Source organism: Pollicipes pollicipes, unplaced genomic scaffold, assembly GCF_011947565.3.
Source record: "Pollicipes pollicipes isolate AB1234 unplaced genomic scaffold, Ppol_2.1 Scaffold_6138;HRSCAF=7277_pilon_pilon_pilon, whole genome shotgun sequence".
NCBI classification, from domain to species: domain Eukaryota; kingdom Metazoa; phylum Arthropoda; class Thecostraca; order Pollicipedomorpha; family Pollicipedidae; genus Pollicipes; species Pollicipes pollicipes.
Window position 1 is genome coordinate 4,825,027 of NW_023596818.1, and position 19,660 is coordinate 4,844,686.

Genomic DNA, 19,660 nt, shown 5'->3' on the forward strand with positions numbered 1-19,660 from the left:
CCGTGTTCTGTCTCAGTTCTTTTTCTGCATCTGTTTTTGCTTTACCAATTTATTTACACAAAATGACTGTACTTATAACCAATACCTTGTGTTGCGATCTTTTGAGACGGTGCTGGGCGCGGACAATGGGCCCGGAGCCGTCGACTCGCGATGTGAAAGTAACAGCGCGGCACGCAACCAGAACGTTAAAACGTGTTTCATCGGCTCGTTGGTCTAGGGGTATGATTCTCGCGAGAGGTCCGGGGTTCAAATCCCGGACGAGCCCGGTCATTGCTACCATTGGCACTCGCATAAGTCGAACAAGGCCTAGCGTAAGAAGGGGCTATGAATTCGGTTGTATTAACGCGTGGTAGTCCAGCATTTAAATGCCAGTCACTACAACGGACAAACTTATGTGCTCTGTTCACCGGTGGTATTAAAAAGCGGCCAAGGGAGTATGCTTCATGTTGCGCATTTTCCACCTATTGTTGCCTGCGCGCATAAATCAAACTCACAGTGACGAAGCGTAGAACGACCCGGAAACCCATATACGCTTCTACGGCGAGAAGTATGTGGGTATATTTGGCACTATTAACCGGGCCCGTTCGGGACTTGAAGCCGTGACCTCCTCATCCTAAGCGAAAACCATGCCCCTAGGTCAACGGGCTGACCAAAACATTTGAAACGTGGAAGGACTAAGCAGACGACCAAACCTGTGGACAATCCCATGCTCCGAGCTTATGGCACCGATCGACACCAAACTTTCTCCATTCGATACCGCTTGCCGACAGTCGATCCTATCGAGAGCAAGATGACCTTGGATAAGGTGAAAGGTCATCAACAATACTAAAAGGCATGCAGACCGTGTGTCCGAAACCGTCGCCTGTGCAACCGTTGCTTGCTCCGCCATGTCCTGTTCTGTCCTCCGTTCTGCCCTGTCGTCGGTTCTGACCTGCCCGGTGTCCTGCTCTGGGCCTTACATGCTGCTTGCCCTGCCACACCTTGCTCTGTCACTCTGCCTCTTTGGCAGAATAGAGTGCAGACAGCCCTGGACTACCCGTCTAACAAAGTGAAGAATGGTGAAGTTAATGTAAAAATATACGTCAATCTATTAGGGAACAGATGGAGGCCCCTAGTTCCATACATTACCGTACGGTTAGGCGAGGCCACCGCAACGCAATGCACAACAACGCAGTGATATGCTCATATCCCCTTGTGTCAAAAAGTGTAACTTTATCCTTTTCTGAGTGTGTGAAATTCATAAATACCTAACCCCGAAGGTTCCTCAACGTTTCATCCAGCCCCATGTTTTCCCTCATTTCCTGAACTGTCTCATGGTCTGTATAATGCTGAAGTAACGGCGCGTCCCAGAATTGGAACGTTACATCTGTGCCTAATGACTCGATGGACTAGTGGTGTGATTTTCGCTTAGGGTGCGAGAGGTCCCCGGTTTAAATCCCGGACAAGTCCGGTTATTGCTGTCAAGACGCCCTTACCCGATGCGTAGAAGCGCGTGTGGGTTTCCGCGCCCCTCTGCGTCCCATGGAGTTTCGAGCGCAAAGGCATATTTGCCTGCTAGCACAATGTTTTAAAGCATGGCAACGACCAAGCAACGACCCGTGGCAACAATGACCAAGCAATGACCAAGCAATGTTTTAAAGCATGGCAAGCATGGCAATGACCCGTGGCAACCATCAGGCTAATTCAGCGTCCTGAATGACCATGCCCAGGGCTATTGACACGTGCTAAGGTTGAATGATTAAAGGCTGAAGATTTTGAGTTGATTAAGTTCTTAAATAAGATGCATGGTTATGAGGTGATATCTTCAGGTGTAACTACAATTCCATTTACTTGCGATGCTCTCCAAGAAAATCCACGTGCTGCGTAGGACGTACGAATGTCTGGTGAAATCAATGTCGGTAATAAGCTCGGCGTACATAGACCGGAAACCAATGTGTAGTTGAAAGCACCGAGGTGAAAACTGAACACCTTGTACAGGATTAAAGAGGCTTGTCCGGGCTTTGAACACGGTATCTCTCGTACCGAAGGCGAAAGTCATACCCCTGAACCAACGAACGGTTGGATTACCAGGTAATAGGTAATGGACAATATGGATAATGCCGATATGATGGTATGGATGTGGGCGATATGGGTAATAGGTAATAGGCATGAGTAATAGGCAATATCCTGTCCCAGAACAAGGCGAAAGGACAGAGGAAGGTGCTGCAGGACGGGCAGCACAGAGAGCACTGAGGAAGACCACTGGGGGTACGGGAACGGTGACAGGGCAGAGGGGAGGACAGGGCAGTGTGCACATGGGAAGTGTACAGTGCACACCCATCGCATGTCTATTTTTCTCCACGTAGCATCCAGTCCTTTCTTGCTCTGTTCTTTTTCTTTTTCGAACTCAGTTCTCCACCCTGCACTGTTCTTCGTCGCGCTTCGTCCTTGTCCTGTTCTCCATCCGTTTCCAACCTGGGTACTGCCCTCTCCTCCGTCCTTCCCTCCCCCCCCCCCCCCCCCCCCCCCGGTGAGCATTACTAAGTGCTCTCTGTTCTACCGATCCTGCGACGCCCTCCTCTGTGCTGTCCTCTTGTTCTGGTGTAGGAAAAAAGCCAGAGTGCTTCAGCCCATCCGCCTTGCGAAGGGAGGATAAGAAATTTGGACGTTGGAATAATGTTTGCTTCTCATGAAAGGAAACTCTTCGTACCGTCAGCTGCTCCATGGATCAGCAGTACCCGAATTTCAACCGTGCCCATCACCATGATTTCAATCGCCACCGCATACTCTTGATCCGAAGACTGCGCTCTCTGTTGACATCTGTAGCCAGTGCGTCACGTCATGGGTTGGTTGTGAGACGGCGGCGGATGTGGCTAACGTTCCAAGATCCGTCAACAGTACGATGCGAAAGAACGGCGCGGGCAGGCATTCAGCTATTACCTGAAAATTCATCGGTTTGTTGGTTCAGGGATATGATTCTCGCTTTCAAAGCCCGGATGAGACCAGTTATTGCTGTACAAGGTACTCGGTTCCCTATTCGGTGCTTCCAACTGCACCTGGAAATCCGACCTTTGCATGCAGCGTTTGCCACCGACATTTATTTCCCCACATATTGACATATTCTCCGCAGCAAGCATATTTTCTTGGCAAGCGTCGCAGGTAAATGCAATTGCAATTACACCTGAAGACATCATCTCATCACCATGCACCATATGTAAGCACTTTATCGACTTAAAGGAAATGTTCCCTATTTGAAGGTAGTGATTTAGGCATCAGATATGATGGGATATGATGGGATACTCCTATTCACTATTGGTAAACTTTCAAGGTTCAAAAACGACGCTAAGCAGCAAAACTTCAAAGTTTATAAAAATGGATTCCGTTACGTCATTGTTTGATGACATCATGACATGGGCTTGTGATGACAGCAAAACCTGGCAGCATCTGGCAGCCAGACCGAAAGAATACATCGAAGCACACGAAAGCTGACGCCAACCGGCCATTCTCGTCGCGGAGGATGTGTCGGGGGGCGGATTAGTGGGTGGGTTATTTGTGGATTTTTATCTTGGTGCTGGCCGTAGGAAAAGCTTTCGTGGACTGTTTGGCATGCGCAACGCCAGCAGCGTAGCGATCGCCAGCTTTTATGGCAGATTATTAATATTAAAGCACGATATGCCGTGCCTCTGCTGTTGCTGCTTTGCTGTTGATGATTTTGTCAATACTTTATTGTCGACCCATCGTTGCGCGCAGTGCTGTAGTCCTGACATTGATATCATGTGATGTGTACAGTAGCCACTGTCCTTTTGTTGGTAACTGGGAGCGGGGTTTCGTTTTTTTTTTGCTTAGGATTATTCATGCAAATAATAGTTAACCCTGATATAACCATTGTTGTGCAACGACATTCTTGCTGTACAGTCCTTTGGCATTCTTAAATACATTTTTACCAGTCATTCATAAATTATAAGCTGCTAGCTCATAGGCTTGACATAGAGTACTCAACCAACGTGGTACATTGTGTTATGGCACTGGTCAATAGCTTCATTGTGGAACTGGCTTCATTGTGGCTCCATTGTGTAGTCCTGTTATTTGGCAGGGCACAGGACAGATAGTTCATGTCTATCCGACTAACGAAGTAAAAAGGGTGGAGTTAAGAAATCTGATGAAAATGTGGGGGACAAAAGTTTGGCAACTCAGACATGCGTGCAAAAGGTGGAAAATGCACTATGTAAGTACAGGACAAGAGGGCACGGCTTAAAACCCAAGGTAGAATAACGTACGGGGCAGATTTAAAGGATGTGCACGGCAGACCGGGAGGATTGCATTTGCAGAGTTGATTCCAGGGCCCTGATAGCCTGCCTCGCCGTGGGGTGTCAGAATCAGTTTGTGGCGGTAGACGGTTCCAAAAGTTTCAGTGAATAAGACATGGCACTGGCCCTTTCACTGATGCATCTCCAATGCATGTTGAATTATTGCCCAATTCACAGCCTAATGCACGCTAAAGGTCAAAATGTGCCGGACCCTAGTCCTCACCGTTTAAACTACATCTCCGTTATAAGTAGAAAATGCGTAATTGATAAAATACATTTTCAACCTGGTCAGCTCTTGACTGCCCTCTTGGATCCGATGTAAGCTACTTCATTAATCACCTACGAAATCCCGTCACCGCGCCAGCGTCTAGCACATCGCACGGCACCTGCTTCCGCTTGACAGTGACTCGAAAGGTAAAAAGTCGACGGGCGTGTTCGATGTGTCTCGGAACACGTGCAGCAGCCCTGCCACGCAGCCTCGAGATTCTCTACCGGACACATTTGCAAGGTACATCACGCCCTTTAGACAGATCTGTTGACATTACAAACACGAACTAGCTAAGCTGGCCCTTTCATGCTCATGACGTCCAGGCAACATGTCTGTGCTGCGACCGGTTTACTGTTGTGCGGGTGGAGTGTTTAGGGACGTCTGCACAATTGTTACGACCACTATCTAGCATTGTGGCCAGTGAAAATCGCTTTATCTTATGCGTTGAAAACAACATTTCTGAAGACGATGGTGGTGGAACCAAAAATCCTCCATCGAGCGCCGCCGATCTGGGGCCCGCACATGTGAAACGTGACCAGGTGGTTGTTTGCTGGTGACGGTGCGGGCTGCGAAGTTGGCCGCCTTACGCGTGTGAGGGCTTTCCAGTTACGCGAGATGTGCCCGGATCAACTTGCAGCAGGTCATGCGTTGAAAGTCTTTGGAGTGACTAAATGGTTCGTGCCGGGGCAGTTTGTGCCGCAGTATCTCTCAGCTTGTTGATAGCCATTGAGCTAAACAAAAAGCATCGCTCTCTCATCTTATTGACCTGTCACTGCGTGCCGGTCTCTAATCAAAAAGGACGCGAAGAGGTGAGACGCAACGGGCTGATGTGAAGTTTGCGCTAGTGCCCTATATCATTTGCGCCCAATTCTTCAGCCATAGTCGTTTACGCCGGACTTGAGAGTTCAGCCAACAGACTTGATTTGGTTGGTTGCAATGGGTCGTTTCTAAACATTGGGGACATAAAGCACATATACCCTCGAACTCAAAGCGACAGGGCACATTGATCTATATGCACTTCTACGCGTCGAAGCAGTAGACCAGCATCGATTGTACGGCAATAGCCGGGCTCGTCCGGGAGTTGAACCCGGGACCTCTCGCACCCAAAGCGAGAATCATACCCCTAGACCAACGAGCCGTTAGAGCGACCCGCAACGTCCCAATTCTGAGCCGCGCCGTTACTTTCACACCGGATAGTGTACGGCTCCGAGCACACTGGCCACATCCACCATCGTCTCACAAGGTTATAACGTACACAGCTGGCTTCAGACTGCCGGTGGGGGGTGAGCAGAGCCATAGTGTCCGGGCTGGGCCGCGACAATTGGGGCTGCATTGACGTGCAAGTTACAAACTATTTCTAGCGATACATGTGAAGAAACCGTTACGACTGAAGGTAGTACCAGCAAAGCAGCACGAAAAAGCAGAACAAGGCATAGCCGGTTATGGCCAGTCCTGAGCGGGACGAAACAACGTGGGACGGGCATGTCAGATAAAACATATTTCTTCTTTCATTTGTTACCTGTCCTTACGTCCGCTTCGTACCTTTGCCTTCTGTCCTGCCTGGTCTGCTGTGGGTACCCTTTCGTTTGCCCCGCGCGTCTTTACACCCAGCGCTATCACTCGTATCCTGTCCTGTCCTGAATCAGTCTTTCTCCGCATCGGTTTTCGGTTTCCCTTTTTCGTCACGAAGTGACGACGTCAATAACCAGCACCTCGTGTTCCGAGCTTCTGAGATGGCACTGGGTAGGGACAGTAGGTCCAGAGCTGTCGACTTACGATGTGAAAGTGACGGTGTTATCAACGACTAGGGTCGGAGTAGTGGTCTTCTGACTCGGTAGCCTCGGGGTATAACTCTCGCTCCGGGTGCGCGAGGTCTCGGGTTCGAATCCCTGATGAGCCGGGCTGTTCCCATCACTGGTTCTCCTGGTCCTTTTTCCTCCTCACCGACTTCGACGACCGTTATTCCATCAGAGCAAGTAGCTTCTAGGGACTCTCAATGCTTTACTATGGTGTCCAGAGGTATGTGTGATGTGTTATACTTGCACCCATTGTAGTAACGTCATTCTGGGGCAAATGCATTTTGCTTTTCGTTGGAGTTGGTCGTAAGTGTCATTCACAGCAGGCTTATTGAAGACGCATATTTTTGACGTAACATTATTGAATGGACCAACCCCCTTAAACGACCGTGGGTAGCTCTCGCAACTTCTGAGGAATCCAAAAGCTTTTGCTGTTTATTTCTCTAAACGAGTCCTCCGGTTTGTCCTATTCTTTGCACAGTCCTGTCTCTACGTTTTTGTTTTGGTTTTTTGTATCCCGTTTCGTCATGACCTGTCCTGTATTCCGTCCTGTCCCGTCGTTGGTCTTGATCTGCCCGGTGTCCTGCTCTGAGCTTTACGTGCTGCTAGTCCTGGCACACTTCGCTCTGTCGCTTTACTAGCTTGTCCTTTCGTATCTTGTCTCTAGTCAGGAAGGACGCGAATAGTTGGGACACAACGGGCTGGCGTGTAGCTTGCACTCTCATTCTATGTCATTTGCACCCAATCATTCAGCCTCAGCTTGCGTCGTTTAAGCCGGGATCAATAATTCAGCCGACGGACTTGGTTTAATTGGATACAATGGGTCATTTCTAAACATCGCGACGTAACGCACATATACCTTCGAACTCACAGCTACAGGGAGCAGAAACGATTACAAATTCATATGCGCTAGTATGGATTGAGTTAGTGTACGAGGCTCTTTCCACGAAGGTAAATGCAACTGAAACTGCACATGCATTGATCATCTCATCACTTTATAAACATGATCCTCTTATATCCTCTGCGCTAAATCCTCCAACCATAGAACGCCCTGTTTACCGTGGGCTCAATCCTGCAGGATAAGGAGCTGATCCGATGATGGTCATGAGGGTCTTTTAAACATTAATATCAGGAGAACATATCTCCGCAAGTGCGCAGATTTCTCACAGCGTCTCTACACATTGCAGGGCAGACGAACACCTGTGACGGCAATAACCGGGCTCGTCCGGGATTTGAACCCGGGACCTCTCGCACCCTAAGCGAGAATCATACCCCTAGACCAACGAGCCGATGCACGTCCACGTAACGTCCCGTTTCTGGGCCGCGCCGTTACTCTCACATCTCAAGGTGTCCGGCTCGGAGCATGCTGGCCACGCCCGCCATCGTCTCACAGGGTTATGGCGTAAAACGCTGGCTACAAACTGTCGTGAGGGAGCTCTAGTGGTCCTAGTAACCGAGCTTGGCCGGGACAATTGGGGTTGTACTGACGTATAAGCTTCAAAATATGTGCAAGATGGGACGGACGAGCAAGACAGAAGTTTTCTTTTTTAATTGTTCTCGGTCCTTTCGTCTGCTTCGTGTCTCTTCCTCTGTCCTGCCTGGTCTGCTGTGGACACCCTTTCATTTTGCCTTGTACGTTTGTACACCCAGCGCTTTCACTTGTGTCCTGCCCCGTCCTATCTTAGTTCTTTCCTCGCATCAGTTTTCGGTTTCCCAATTTTTTGTCACGAATTGACGACGCTAATAACCAGCACCTTGCGTTATGAGCTTTTGAGACGGTACTGCGTGGGGACGGTGGATCCGGAGCTGTCGACTCGCGATGTGAAAGTAACCGGGGTATCAACAACTAGCACATTGCGATAATTTTTCGGCTCGATAGCCTCGGGATATGATTCTCGCTCCCGGTGCGAGAGGTCCCCGGCTCAAATCCATGATGAAGCGGGCTGTTCCCATCACTGGTACTCCTCGTCCCCCTTCCTCCTCACCGACTTCGACGACCGTTATTCAATCAGAGCATGTGGCTTCTAAGGACTCTCAGTGATGTTTTACTATGGTGTCCAGAAGTATGTGTGATGTGTTATGCCTGCACCCATTGTAGTAGCGTCATTCTGGGGCAAATGCATCTTGCTTTTCGTATGGAGTTGGTCGTAAGAGTCATTCACAGCAGGCTTGTTGAGGACACAAGTTTTTGATGTGATATTATTGAATGGACCAACGCCTTGAAACGACCGCGTGTTGTCATTACTAATGTTATTATTATTATTATTATTATTATTATTGTTATTATTATTCCGAACGTTGGCGAAATCCAGCGAGTGGCTATTCTAACGCCGCGTCATGCCATGCTACTGCTATGCTGTCGATGCTACATAGATAACACAGAATACGAAACACATGCAAATGAGACGCAACGCCAGCAATACCCATGCGATGTTACAAAGCAAGACCGACTTATGATACAATCAGCACCTGCACGTCATGGTCCGCTGGTCAAATTAGGTAAGTTCTCGCAACTTCTGAGGAATCCGATGGCATGACGTTTTGTTCTTTCTCTAAACGCGACCTCCGTCCTGTGCCTTTGTGCAGCCCTGTCTCCACGTTTTCCCGTACCTTGTTCCGTCATGACCTGTTCTGTCCTCCGTTCCGCCCTGTCGTTGATCTTTGCCCACTCGGTGTCATGCTATGTGCTTAACGCTGATATCCACAACGTTTCTACACATTACAGGAGTGGACAAGCATCTGTGCCGGCAATAACCGGGCTCGTCCGGGATTTGAACCCGGGACCTCTCGCACCCTAAGCGAGAATCATACCCCTAGACCAACGAGCCGATACGCCTGACGGTAACGTCCCAATTCTGGGCCGCGCCGTTACTTTCACATCACGCGGTGTGCGGCTTTCAGTACACTAGCCACACCCGCCATCGTCTCACAGGGTTATGGCGTAAAGCGCTGGCTACAGACTGCCGTGAGGGAGCGTAACCCTAGTAGCCGAGCTTGGCCGGGACAGTCGGGGCTGCACTGACGTGCAAACCTCAAAATACTTGTAGCATTGCATGTGGAGGAGCCGTAAGGACAGAAGGTTGTACCAGCAAACGGGCAAAAGACAACAAGGCATGGCCGGTCATGTCCCGTCCTGAGCGGGACGAGACGGGACGGAAGGACAGAATGGATCCTGTTTTTAACTGCTCTCTGCTCCTTCTCCTCTTTCCTTTCCTTTGTCTCGTACTCTGTTCTCTGCCTTCCGCTTCTAGCTCCAGTCCTTGCATCTTTGAGTTTTGTCCGGAGTCTTTTGCCGTCTATTCTTGCAGGTATTCTACCACGTATGCCCTTTTGTTCTGCCCTCACGTTGTTCCAACCAGGGCTATTAGTCGCGTCCTTTTGCCAGGTCCTGTCTCAGTCCTTTTCTGCATCGGTTTTCGGTTTACCAATTTATTGACACAAAATAATCACACTTATAACCAGTGCCTTGTGTTGTGATCTTTTGAGACGGTGCTGGGTGCGGACAGTGGGCCCGGAGCCGTCGACTCGCGATGTGAAAGTAACAGCGCTGCCCAAGACGAGTACGCTACGAGATATTTTGTCGGCTCGTTGGTCTAGGGGTATGATTCTCGCTTCGGGTGCGAGAGGTCCCGGGTTCAAATCCCGGACGAGCCCAGTTATTGCTATCATAGATACTCGGATAAGTCGAACAAGGCCTAGCGTGATAAGAGGCTATGGGTTCGGTTGCATCATCGCGTGATAGTCCAGTATTGAAATGCCAGTCATTACAACCGACAAACTCGTGTACTCTGGTCACAGGTGACAGTAAAAAGTGGTTGAGGTAGATCCTCCACCGCACCCGACCGCTAATCGTTAAGTCTGTGTTAAGTCTGCGCGGGCAGGCATTCAGCTATTACCTGGTAATTCATCGAAAAGTTGGTCCAGGAATACGATTTTTGCTTTCAAAGCTCGGATAAGGCCAGTTATCACCTTATCATCTTACAAGGCACTCGGTTCCCAATGCGGTGCTTCCAACTGCTCCCGGAAATCCGACCTTTGCATGCAGCGTTTGCCACCGACATTTATTTCCCCACATTTTGGTATTTGTATACTCCGCAGCACGTATTTTCTTGGCAAGCATCGCAGGTAAATGCAATTGTAATTGCACATGCAAATACTATCTCACCATGCACAACATGGAAGCACGTTATCCCCTCACAATTTCCAGCGCTTAATCTTTCAAGACTCTGGGCTTCATCGAGCATTCAGAACACGAACTTAGCCTGGTTTTGCCACGGGCCTCTTTTAAACATTGAGCTAGCAGGCAAATATCTCCTGGTACTGGCAATTCAACGATGCACAGGGAGGCGCAGAAACCCACATACGCTCGTACGCATTGAGTAGCAGGCGTTTCGGCAGTAATATCCGGGCTTGTCCGGGAATTGAACCCGGGACCACTCGCACTCTAAGCGAAAATAATACCCCTAGACCAACGAGCGCACGTCACTGATCGCAACATCCCAATTCTGGGCCGCGTCGTTACTTTCATAACGCATGGGAGACGGCTATGTGCGATACTGGCCAAAACCCCCGTGGTTTCACAAGGTAATCGCGTAAGCGTTGGCTACAGACTGCCGTGAGGGAGCAAAGCCCTAGTTTCCGAGCTTAGCCGCGACCATTGGGTCTGCACTGACATGCAAGCTTCAAATAACGTCTGGGGATGTATGTAGAGGAACCTTTAGGACAGAATGCATCTCCTATCAGCGGAATTATAGTTTTGTAGATCTCAATTTCTTTCTTTCGGCATATTATGTTGTGGAACGTTCAGTAAGAGAAAGCGATTCACGAAGCCATTTGTCTTCTAATTCCAAAGGTTCCCGGGTTCCCGATCAATTTGAACGAAAATCGTTTCTACACAACGGGCTGGAGGTGAGATATCCATGACACATGTACATGACACATGACTCAGACACATACCCTTGACACAAATCCGCGACGCTTTCCGCCTGCAGTCGACGAACTTTGTTTCCTTAGGTGCCATGAATCGCTACATCGCATTGCTATATTAAAGAAGTATGCAATAATTGGCATGAAGGTGAAGGCATACATGCATTATAGCAATGACCGGGCTCGTCCGGGGTTTGAACCCGCGATCTCTCGCACCCAAAGCGAGAATCATACACCTAAACCGACGAGCCGACGCCTTCCACTCTCGTATCCCAATTCCGGCCTCTGCGATTATTTTCACATGTTGCAAGAATCAGTTGACGGTGCACTGTCCATATCTACTGTCGCACAAGCTCGTGACGTGCGCTGGCTGCAGACTGCCGCCGGAAAGCACAACGCAGGGAAAGGAGCTTCGCAGCGACCGTTGTAACTTGCAGTGAGAACTATATGGAACTGCATAGGATCAAATGACTTAAACCAGAGCTTCTGCACACATGACCAAATACAAATGAACAAAAACAAACAAACAAAACAAAACAAAACAAGGGGACGTGATAAAGCGAGGTGTGGCAAGAATGAAAAAGATGGAACAGAGTAGAGAAGAGTGTGGGGGGAGGGCAGCACAGGGATAACCACAGGAAGGAACTACGGGATTGGAAAAAGAACACAATGTTCTACTATTCGATTTCACAGGACTTGCGAGCTATTAGTCAGGTACTTAAAACATGCAATGACTGTAGTTACAAAACATTTTGGATGTAATTCAAAAGCTACCAACAATTACTGATTTATGGATATCATGATTGAAAAGTGCCATGGAACTCAAGAATAGTAAATGCGAGCTTTATTTTCCAAATAAAAGAAAATCATATCGTTCACTACCTCAAAACTGGCAAACGAATCAAAACAAAGCTTGTTTGGCTTAACGACTTTAAAAAGTACATTACCGACACGTGACACGACGAAGAAGTCCCTAACGACGAAGCAAAAAGGCCTCGACGCAAAAATGGGTACGACGCCGTCGAAAGAGCAGAGAACGGCTGGAAACAAGATTCCCCTGCCTTCCATGCCCTGTCCCGCCCGTCTGGTTCCATCACATCCCGGATGAGAGATAACCAGCTATGCGTTGCTCTGTCTTTTCCTGTTTGCTGGCGATGTCTCCTGTCCTAACAGTTCCTCCACATGCATTGCCATATATAATTTGAATATTGCCCGTCAATGGAACCCTAATGGGCACGGCCAAACTCGGCTACTAGGGCTATGCCCTTTTATGACATTCTGCAGCCAGTGCCTAACGCCATAACCTTGTGAGATGATGAATGTGACCAGTGTGCTCAATGCGGTACACCGCACGATGTGAAAGCCATGGTGTGGCCCGGAATAAACCAGGTACATCGGCGGACAACTCCAGTCCAGCGTTAAGAACATTTCAAGCCTGAAAGATTCATTGCAAACGATATAACCCGATAACTATGATATAATGCAAGCTACACACAAGCGCGTTGCGTCCATACCTTCCGCGTCTTCTTCATCGGAGTCCGGATGCATATGAACAGGCTGGTAAAGTATTGTGGTGGAGTTGGTGGTGTCGTCATCGTCGTCATTTTCGTCGTCGTCGCGCTAACGATTGCCATAATCACCAGGGTCAACATCCTCATCATCAGCGGCATTATTCTCATAATTACTATGACCCCGGTAGAGCATTATTATTATTATTATCCCGGGCAAACCGGTTCCTGTGGTCAAAGAAACTCGCATGCGTCGAAAAGTCCGAGCGTGGGAAGAGCTTGTGAGCTCGAACCGATCTTCGCTTGATAGCCCAAGGTTTAAATGACGGTCAATGCAATGGACCAGTCCATGTCATCTAACTGCCGTCCCAAGGTCAGGGGTAAAGCGAGCATGCCGCATCTTTGTACTTTCACTTATAGTTGGATCAGGTCTTTGTGATTTGATCGGGAGTACCATTTCTATCTAACTTGCTCTGAATTGTTCGAAATTTTGATTTAAAGTAGCCGCCCCTGCGGTGTCAATCTCATCGGACTTCCTGTCCACTACCATGACAAAATTTTCTTCATTTGCCTTGTGTTTTTTGTAGCGTGGATGTCCTGTAGTGTTTTCAAAACATAGCATTTTCAAAATGCTTCTGTAATAGATGCTACGAAAGCCGGAAGCACGTTATTTGGACTAAACAAGAGACAAACATGAGGTTAGTATCCCGCGGATTCAACCGAACCTCTTGCTACGACTTTGATTTCTTCCCTATGATGGTGTGACAGCAGTTCTTTCTCGAATCACATTCTGACATTGGGAAATAGAGCATCCTTTGGTCTATGGTGATGCACTGCATAAGGCAATAGCCAATGCGATTCTCGGTAACTGCCCATGCAGCCCGCTGTGCCAATCACAAACGTTCATTTCGTACTGTCATCATTCATATCACTATGGACACCACTTTTAAAGTCACAGACACGCAATGTGCGGGTTAAAACAGCTCAAAGGTGGTATCTCTAACCCATAACAGCTGATAATAGCCCTTAGCAGATTCTGTGGTCGTCATGACGACGGTGTTTGTCATGACGTGCTCGGTTGCGGCAACTGCAGCTGTCGCGGACTCGGGATACACTGCGGCTAAGGAAAAAGAAAGAAATGTATTGCTGCTACGAAGCGTTGACAGCGTAACACAAACTCTAAAATAATCATTTTTATATACGCATTATATCCTGACCGTGCTGCAGTGCACCGACCCCAGTTAATGGTCCTGATTGTGTCGCACTGGCACTAAGATGTAAATGGTCCTGAGGCTTCGCCAGAGAATGCTTTTGGCATATGCTCCAACTTCAAAAGCTGCCGACACTCGGAAAAAGTATAAGCCTATACAATACTATTATATCAAAATTTCCTTCACTGAAACGCTGGCTGGAAACTGTGCTCAGTGCTCACAGTAAGTCAATCGTCATCGGTCCCAGCATAGCATCAATGCCTTCGGTGCAGACGCCATTCGGCACATATACCTTCCAATATCCCACAGTCAAGCTAAGAACATCCCAGGAAGCCACATGTTCCAACATGATGACAATGACGGAGATCAATGCAGAGGAAGGGCTACCGGGAGTATCATTGACTGCGACAACCGGGCTCGTCTGGGATTTGAGCCCGGGACCTCCCGCACCCGAAGCGAGAATCATACCCTTAGACCAACGAGCCGAGCAAAGTACGCTGTAATGTCCTGGTTTTGTGCCGTGTCGTTACTTTTACACCGCGAGTCGACAGCTCCGAGCGCACTGTCCGCACCCAGTACCGTCTCAAAACATCATAACAGAAGACACTGGTTATTAGTGCAGTCATTTTGTGTAAACAAATTGGTAAACCGAAAACCAATGCCGAAAAAGGACTGAGAAAGGCCAAGGACAGGACACAACCGATAGCCCTGGATTCAGCAACGAGCAGGGCAGAATGAAAGGGTGTACACGGCACACGACCTTCAAGGATAGACGGCAGAGGACTTGGGGCAAAGCGCAAAGATGCAAGGACTGACGATAGGAGCGGAAGAGAGAGGGAGATAGAGAGAGAGAGAGAGAGGAGAGAGAGAGAGAGAGAGAGACAGAGAGAGAGAGAGAGAGAGAGAGAGAGAAGCGAGAGAGAGAGAGAGAGAGAGAGAGAGAGAGAGAGAGAGAGAGAGAGAGAGAGAGAGAGAGAGAGAGAGAGAGAGAGAGAGAGAGAGAGAGAGAGAGAGAGAGAGAGAGAGAGAGAGAGAGAACAGACTGCGGGGCAGGGAAAGGAAAAAGGAGAAAGAGCAGAGAGTAAGCAGAGAGGAGACTAAAACAGTATCCCCTTTGTCTTGTGCGCCCGTCCCGTCCCGTCCCGTCCCGTTTCGTTTCGCTCAGGACGGGACATGACCGGCCATGCCTTGTTCTGCCTTTTACCCGTTTGCTGGTCCCGCCTTCTGCTCTAACGGTTCATCCACATGCATCGCCACAACTTATTTGAAGCTTGCACGCTGATACGACCCCAATTGTCATGGGCATGCTCGGCTACTATGGCTACTAGAGCTCCATTACGACAGCGTGTAGCCAGCGCTTTACGGGATAACCTTGTGAGACGATGGTAGGTGTGGCCGGTGTGCTTGAAGTCATACACCGTGCGATGTGAAAGTAATGGCGCGGAGCAGAATTGGATGCTACGGCGCGCTTGACGGCTCGTTGGTCTAGGGGTATGATTCTCGCTTAGGGTGCGAGAGGTCCCGGGTTCAAATCCCGGACGAGCCCGGCTATTGCCGTCACAGGTACTCGTCTACTACTTCAAAGCTCAAGCCTTACGATGCTTTGATACTGTCCCAACCAGAGCCTTGTGTTGTTAGGCTGTGAAACGGTACTGGGTGAGGACAGTGGGCTTGAAGCTGTCGACTCGCATGTGAAAGTAACATCATGGCCCGCACCGAGGGCGTTACAGAAGTTGTTATCGGCTCATTGATCTTGGGATATGATTCTCTCTTAGGGTGCGAGAGGTCCCGGTTTCAGAACCTGGACGAGCCCAGTTATCGCTATCAAGGCTGCTACTGGTATCCGCTCCTTCCCATCGATCTCTAGCATTGTTATCACGTTGGAACAATGTGGCTTATCAAACTGGTTCCTGGAATATTCTGCTCTCCACTATGGTGTATTCGAAGGTATGTCTGCTGTCTGGTGCATGCACCCCACAGCACACATGGCATCCTGGGGCCGATGAAGATTGGTTTACTATGAGATGACCCTTAGCATGATTTTCAGCAAGCTTGTCAGTGAAATAAATTTTGTGTGTGATTGGGGCTTTTACGACGCACTCAGCTGCTGAGGCTATATGGCGTCGCCTGCCTCTCACCCTGGCAGGAAGGGCGGGCACCGCGGGGAATCGAGCCCCGTACCTCTGGTTTCCCAGACGCGCAGTAGCCAACGCAGACACGCTAACCACTACACTACCGGCACCTCTCAGTGAAACAAATTTTGTATATGGTAGTATTATATGGAGTTGCACTTTAAACGACCGTGAGTAGACTTTAAACATCAACATTGCTTTATGATGAAAGCCATAGCATGCTTTAAGCTGATTTCTGACTGCCAAAAAACTCTGATGAATCGAAGAGCATGACGTTTGGTTTTTTCTCCAATCTGGTACTCGCCCTGTACTGTGATTTGTACTACTCGTCTTTACGCTTTCCTGTATCATGTTCCGTCAGTTCCTCTGGTGTCCCCGTTCCGTCCTGTTATCCGTCCTGACCTACCGGTGTCGTGCTCGGTGCTTTACATGCTGCTTGTCCAGTCAGGTTTTGCTCTGTTACGTCTCCCTGCTCTTTGGCGGGGAACAGTGCAGACAGCTCCGTTCTATCCGTCTAACGAAGTGAAACTGTGTTACAGCTATAGTTAAGATAAATGTCACTCTATTCTAGAGAGAAACGCTTATTTAAGTCATGTAATCTCATGCATCGCAAAAGGATTACACAAATATTGTATATCAACGCAAGCCAAACGGTCTCGCCGAAGCTCTGTTCCCTGGGCTGTGCTCCACAGCGACAGTCTGTATCTGGCGCCTTATGTCACGAGCTTGTGCGACGGTGGATGTGGCCAATGCCCCAACAGCTGTTGTCCACACGGTGTGAGTGCAATGACTCAGGTCGGCATGGAGACATTCAGATATGTATCGTCGGCTGGTTGGTCTAGGTGCATTATCCTTGCTTAGGGAGCCCTAGACCGCTAAGGAGATGCTTTAGCTCCATGCCTTCAAAACCAAGTGTACTTGGCTTCACGCCTTCAAAAATAGAGTACCGAACTGTGACATAACGAAGAAGCTTCTTACGGCGGAGCAAAAATGCTTGCGTGAAAAGGGCTGACAAGGCGGGAAAGGAAGGCCCAAGACACCGTATATGTGCTTGTACGTATAGAGGTAACGTGTGTGTACCTCTGACAGTAAGGAGCTGGCCCGTCCGGGATTTGAACTCGGGACCTCTCGCACCCAAGGCGAGAATCATACCCCTAGACCAACGAGCCGATAATTCTCCCCGAGACATCCCAATCCTGAGCGAACACTGACCACCTCGGTAAAACGATCAGTAACGTCCCAATTCTGGGCCGCGCCGTTACCTTCCCAGCTCAAGGTGTACGAATTCTAGGACACTGGCCACATCCACCGTCGTCTCACAAGGTTATAACGTACAGCGCTGGCTACAAACTGCTGTGAGCGAGCCTAGCCCTAGTAACCGCGCTTAGCCGCCACCATTAGGGATGCAATGACGTGCAAGGTTCAAACTATTTATGGCGATGCATGTGGAGGAACTGTTACAAGAGAAGGCAGGATCAGCAAAGGGGCAAAGGTCAGAACAAGGCATGGCCGGTCATGTCCCGTCGTGAGTGGAATGAGACGAGATGGGGCGGGCATGCAAGACAGAAAGTTGCTTTAAGTTAAAAAATATCATTATTATTATTATCATTATTGCGAACCTTAACGAAATCCAGCGAGTGGCTATTCTAATGCCGCGTCAGTACATGCTTCATAAATAAACACAGAACACGAAACACATGCAAATGTGACGCAACGCCAGCGATACACATACGATGTTATAAAACACGACCGACTTATGATACAATCAGCACCTGCACGTCATGGCCAGTTGGTCAAAGTAGGCAAGCTCTCGCAACTTCTGAGGAATCCGATGGCACAACGTTTTGTTCTTTCATAAACGCGTCCTCCGTCCCGTACTCTTCTTCGCGCAGCCCTGTCCCTACGTTTTCCTGTATCTTGTTTTGTCATGGCCCGCTCTGTCCTCCGTTCCGCCCTGTCGTTGATCTTGGCCCACCCGGTGTCCTGCTCTGTGCTTAACGCTGATATCCGCAGCGTATTACAGGAGTAGACGAGCACCTGTGCCGGCAATAACCGGGCTCGTCCGGGATTTGAACCCGGGACCTCTCGCACCCTAAGCGAGAATCATACCCCCTAGACCAACGAGCCGATACACACGATCGTAACGTCCCGATTCTGGGCCGCGCCGTTACTTTCACATCACACGGTGTGCGGCTCTGAGCCCACTGGCCACACCCACCAGTCGTCTCACAAGGTTATGGTGTAAAGCGCTGGCTACAGACTGTCGTGAGGGAGCATTAGCCCTAATAGCCGAGCACGGCCGGGACAATCGGGGTTGCATTGACGTGCAAACTTCAAAGTATTTGTGGCACTGCATGTGGAGGAGCCGTTAGGACAGAAGGCTGTACCAGCAAACGGGCAAGAGACAGAACAAGACATGGCCGGTCATGTCCCGTCCCTGAGCGGGACGGGACGGAACGGGACGGGCAGCAAGACAGAAGTGATCCTGTTTTAAACTGCTCTCTGCTCCTTCTCCTCTTTCCTTTCCTTTGTCCTTTACTCTGTTCTCTGGCTTCCACTTTTATTTTCAGTCCTCGCATCTCTGCGCTTTGTCCGGACTTCTTTGCCGTCTATCCTTGCAGGTCGTATGCCACACATGCCTTTTCATTCCGCCCTGCACGTTGTTCCACCCAGGGCTATTAGTCGTGTTGTTTTGCCATGTCCTGTCCAGTCCTTTTTCTGCATCGGTTTTTGCTTCACCAATTTATTTACACAAAATGACTACACTAATAACCAGTGCCCTGTGTTGCGATCTTTTGAGACGGTGCTGGGTGCAGACAATGGGCCCGGAGCTGTCGACTCGCGATGTGAAAGTAACAGCGCGGCACGCAACCAGGACGTTCAAATGTGTTTCATCGGCTCGTTGGTCTAGGGGTATGATTCTCGCTTCGGGTGCGAGAGGTCCCGGGTTCAAATCCCGGACGAGCCCGGTTATTACTACCATAGGCGGTCGTATAAGTCGAACAAGGCTTAGCGTAAGAAGGGATTATGAGTTCGGTTGTATTAACGCGTGATAGTCCAGTATTTAAATGCCAGTCATTACAACGGAAAAACTTATATACTTTGCTCACCGGTGGTATTAAAAAGTGGTAAAGGGAGTATGCTTCATGTTGCGCACTTTTCACCTATTGTTGCCTACTCACATAAATCAAACGCACGGTGACGAAGCGTAGAACTACCCGGAAACCCATATCGCTTCTACGGTGAGAAGTATGCGGGTATCTTTGACACTATCAACCGAGCTCGTTCGGAACCTGAAGCCGTGACCTCCGCATCCTAAGCGACAATCATGCCCCTAGGTCAACGGCCTGACCGAAACATCTCAAACGGGACGGGACTAAACAGCCGACCAAACCTGTTGACAATCCCATACTCCGAGGTTGTGGCACCGATCGACACCAAACCTTCTCCTTTCGATACCGCTGGTCGATAAACTATCCTATCCAGAGGAAGGTGACCTTGAATTGGGTGAAAGGTCATCAAAAAGATTAAAA

The 19,660-nt window shown here is 49.1% G+C and overlaps 8 non-coding genes across 8 annotated transcripts; 3 read left to right on the forward strand and 5 right to left on the reverse strand.

The window, feature by feature from the left end:
• Window positions 1-5,620: 5,620 nt before the first annotated feature.
• On the reverse strand, window positions 5,621-5,692 carry TRNAP-UGG (transfer RNA proline (anticodon UGG)). Its single transcript has one exon. It is a non-coding gene; the product is annotated as a tRNA-Pro (tRNA).
• Window positions 5,693-7,567: 1,875 nt separating this feature from the next.
• On the reverse strand, window positions 7,568-7,639 carry TRNAP-AGG (transfer RNA proline (anticodon AGG)). The gene has a single exon. It is a non-coding gene; the product is annotated as a tRNA-Pro (tRNA).
• Window positions 7,640-9,106: 1,467 nt separating this feature from the next.
• TRNAP-AGG (transfer RNA proline (anticodon AGG)) lies at window positions 9,107-9,178 on the reverse strand. Its single transcript has one exon. It is a non-coding gene; the product is annotated as a tRNA-Pro (tRNA).
• A 754-nt stretch (window positions 9,179-9,932) lies between these two features.
• On the forward strand, window positions 9,933-10,004 carry TRNAP-CGG (transfer RNA proline (anticodon CGG)). The gene has a single exon. It is a non-coding gene; the product is annotated as a tRNA-Pro (tRNA).
• Window positions 10,005-15,469: 5,465 nt separating this feature from the next.
• On the forward strand, window positions 15,470-15,541 carry TRNAP-AGG (transfer RNA proline (anticodon AGG)). The gene has a single exon. It is a non-coding gene; the product is annotated as a tRNA-Pro (tRNA).
• Window positions 15,542-17,224: 1,683 nt separating this feature from the next.
• On the reverse strand, window positions 17,225-17,296 carry TRNAP-UGG (transfer RNA proline (anticodon UGG)). Its single transcript has one exon. It is a non-coding gene; the product is annotated as a tRNA-Pro (tRNA).
• Window positions 17,297-18,181: 885 nt separating this feature from the next.
• Window positions 18,182-18,254, reverse strand: TRNAP-AGG (transfer RNA proline (anticodon AGG)). Its single transcript has one exon. It is a non-coding gene; the product is annotated as a tRNA-Pro (tRNA).
• Window positions 18,255-19,023: 769 nt separating this feature from the next.
• TRNAP-CGG (transfer RNA proline (anticodon CGG)) lies at window positions 19,024-19,095 on the forward strand. Its single transcript has one exon. It is a non-coding gene; the product is annotated as a tRNA-Pro (tRNA).
• The last annotated feature ends 565 nt before the right edge of the window (window positions 19,096-19,660 follow it).